Source organism: Camelina sativa, chromosome 9 (assembly GCF_000633955.1).
Source record: "Camelina sativa cultivar DH55 chromosome 9, Cs, whole genome shotgun sequence".
NCBI classification, from domain to species: domain Eukaryota; kingdom Viridiplantae; phylum Streptophyta; class Magnoliopsida; order Brassicales; family Brassicaceae; genus Camelina; species Camelina sativa.
Window position 1 is genome coordinate 15,552,233 of NC_025693.1, and position 3,878 is coordinate 15,556,110.

The following is a 3,878-nucleotide window of genomic DNA, read 5'->3' on the forward strand; positions in this document are numbered from 1 at the left end:
GCTCCCGGAGAAGATATCGAGCCATCAAGTGTTGCAGAGGAAGAAAATCTTCCTTTGGCGTTAGAGAACGCCGATCCACCGAACCAAGAACAAGACGTTCCCCAGCTTGAAGCTGGATCTAGAAGGAGGAAGAGGAAAACGAACAAAGACAAACAAATCAATGTCGAGCCAGCCACCGATGCGCATCCGTTACCGAGCCGCAAACGTTCGGCCGATGAAGCCGGACTGGAGTCCGCCGATCGATTTCGCCTTGAAAGAAAAGATGACAAGACGAATCACTTCGCCTATAATTACTTCGGCAATTATCCCTTGGTAACCAATCGCGAGGCTTCAGGCGAACTTTTCCGGGCTCTGAAGATTTCCAACCGAATTCTTCCGTCAGCTGACGAACTGGAATTCAAGCAAGCATTCCTTGACGTCGCTGAATCGCACTTAATGATTCGTCTTACTATCAACTCTTATTAAAGTTTCATTTGTCCAATTACGCTTCAGACTGACGCATATTCGTTGGATCCGCAGACTGCCGCCAAGATGAATACGCTGGTTCAAAAATACGATAGGCGGGTCAAAACTAGGAAGGGGTCCGATCTCGAACTCGAAAAGGTGAAAGAGTGCGCAAAAGAGATCCAAGCCGCTAGCAGGGCGAAGGAGGAGAGGATCAAGGAACTCGAGGCGCTTATTGCAGAAAAAGATGGCATCATTGTCAATACCGATCTGAAGGTTAATGAACTGAACTCCCGAGCGCTTACTCTGGAGGAAGAGAAAGCCGACCTGCAAGAGGCATGCGAAGGGCTGAAAGTTCAGCTCAAATTCAAAGTTAAGAGACTTCGGAAAGATCGTTGGGATAAGGTGGAGCGGACAGCGAAGAAAGCGCAAAACTGATTAGACAAGGTCAAGGCCTATCTAGTTGAGCAGGCGAAAGTTCGCCCTCTAGAAGACCTGCTGAACCAAGCCACCGGAGTACAGGGAGCTGTATGATATCTGATTGAGAATGGGGCCGTCATTCCTGAGGAGCGAATAAGGGAGATCGACGAGAAAAAGGCCAAAGCCGAGGAGACTGTCACTGCGATCAATGTCCTTGAGCTGAATGAAAATGACCTTACCATGTCCCCGGACCAGCTCGGTTATGGATTTCCTCCCCTAGCGACCGATGAAACGACGGTTCCAGAATCCGTTGAGCATCCCTTCGGCTCAAACGCCGGGAGTTTTCAAGCGGATCTATCCGGTGACGTGAACGTTTAAAATTATGTTTTTCTTTGCTTTGCTTTCGCTTCAGATTTTATTTAAGTATGGGTTTGAATACCCTTGTAGAACATTGCCGACTCGTTCGGCCCACTCTTCTTTTGGAACTTATTTGTCAAGATTGTTTCCTTTTTGTTGAAAAAGAAAATTGACAATTTCGAGAAAGATGCAAACTTTCCAATTCGGCATGGAAAGTTCCCAATTTTCCTAAGTAGTTTACCTCCCGAGACGTGTATAAATCTAACCAATGCTGCCTGCGGATTAAACATCCAAAAAAAGCTTTTCAACCAAAGACAATGTCGAGCTCGATTAGCAGCGTCGAATCCCTGTTGGTTGGCAACGATGTGCCAACGTTCTCGAATGCCGAAGCTATCGAAAGAGGGATGGCTTACTTCCAGAACATCAGAGCGCCCTGGATGTTGATGTCCCGCGTTAGACCAGAAGAGAGACGCGAGCTGATCGATTTTCTTCATGAGGTGGAGGATCGCCATGCGGAATATTCCAATCGTCTTGCCGCATCAGAACAATCACAGCGAGATCTGCTACTTAAACTTGAGATGCTGGAATCTCACCCAAAGGATTGGATTAAGAATGGGTTTGGCAAGATAGCTGATTTGCCGCCATGTCTTGTTGCATACTGCAATGAATGCCGAAGTGAATCAGATCGGAAGCCAGTGCACATGGATCCCGCCTTAATTGGCGACTTCATTCCGGGCAAAGTTAAACCGTTTTACATTAACCGGCGCGCAACCGATGCCGAACTTGCCGAGGCGGACGCCTTTTTCCGTCAGGTAACCGTTACCCTCTTTTCCTTTTTCCTTTCCTTGTAAGCGATCGAAACTTGTCTTCCTCGTACTAACCCGTTGGTTGATTTTGCGTATGCAGATCGAGGGTTCACACCAAGAACTGACTCAAGATCTTCAGTACTTTCATATGAAGAGAGGCAGAATCGATCGACGCTTGAGGACTCTGGAATCCGAAATTGTTTTGCTCAAGGCGAAAAGGAAAAGGACTACGGATCTGCTTGACGAGTCTGAACAAAAAGCCAGAGCGTTGGAGACTCGTTCGGAGGATTGGGAAAAGACTGGGTTGCAATTGCTATGGCCAATGCCGAAATGACTCAAGTCGAGCATTCGTGAGATCGCTGCGAACGGTGCACCAGTTCGGAACTAAGATGTTTTATTTAATCATTTAATAATACCTAGCTGCAATGTAACGGACGAGCTTGAATTTCGCTTGGAATAAAATTTTATAATAAGAGATTTGCTTTAATCATTGTTTTACTATCTGAAAAATGTGTCAGAGGCGAGACGTCTCCCGGCTTACAACAGACAATTTTTATTAATTGATGGTAGAAAACATCAATTCGGGACGAAGTGTTAAAAAAGTGTGTTTAATCGGAGAGCGAGATACTGGGCTCGGCTTATCTCCTTTGCTTTAGCTCGGATGCCGGACTGCGAAAATATCCTCTGGGTTCGGCTAACCGTTCCGTCCGAACTAAAGTTTGGGTGCGAAATAAATACTCTGGGTTCGGCTTACCCCAAAAACAAAAAGCGGGTGCGGAATAAATACTCTGGGTCCGGCTTATCCCTACGTAGGAAGGTCAGGGGCGACTCTGGGTTCGGCTTATCCTGAAAATAGTGGGTCTTTATGCGAGCTGATCACCTGGCCAGGGAGTCAACGAGGGGTGAACTTTGTACGAGCTAATAGATGCTTAGTCCGGTTCGGGCTAAGGTATACCTATGAGTGTATATATATATATTTTTTTTATTTTTTTTTTAATTTTTATTATTAATTTTTTTTTTTTTTTTGGAAATTAGGAAAATTTCCCTTTTCTTTTTGGAAATAATGAACACCCCCCATTAAATGCGTCGCACGGTCTTTGAGAATTCCTCTCGGGAAAACGCGAAAATCACGCTTCACTTTGATTGGTGGGTTTAGCGGCGGTTACTTCCCATAATCCTGTATAAATAGGATTGAGGGTTGGGGAGATCATTCTAACCACTTCCATTATTTGCGAGAATCACTGAGAGAAAAGAGATGGTGACTACTCGATCAGCGTGGCTAAGACAAGCTCGGGAGAGGCTTGCCGCTTCGGCAAGCAGTTCGAGACGAACTGAAGCTTCAGAGAGCTCCTCCGCCCACGAGAGCGCGGAGACGTTCCGAGTTTGCGCTCCTGTCCCGTACGTTGACATGACGGGTGCAGAAGGGAGTCCTGTGTGTCAGGAACTTCGAAGATATCGAGCTCGCCGCTATAGGCTGGGGGCTCATCTTATGGCAAGACGCCGAAGATTGGCCGAGATCTGTCGGCTTTATCGTTTGGACGGGACCATTCGGGTCCTGAACGAACTAATCTCCAATGGTTTCTACTTGGAGAAGTGGCGTATGACCGGGCTGTTTGCCGCGCGAACGGCGTGCCTAGAACTGCTGGAAGGTATGGGGGTGCCCGTCCTCTTGGAGGCCGATTGTCAGCCTCTCGAAGATACTGCGCACCCGTGTAACGTGGATATCTGGGCCTACCGAGCTTTCGTAGAAAGGTTAAGGCGGTAAGCCACCTTCCTGGAGTCAGCCGGCCCGATTTTCCGCGAGAGGCACTTGGTTGAAGGCCCGTGTGCTTTCTTAGAAGACTTGGCGTC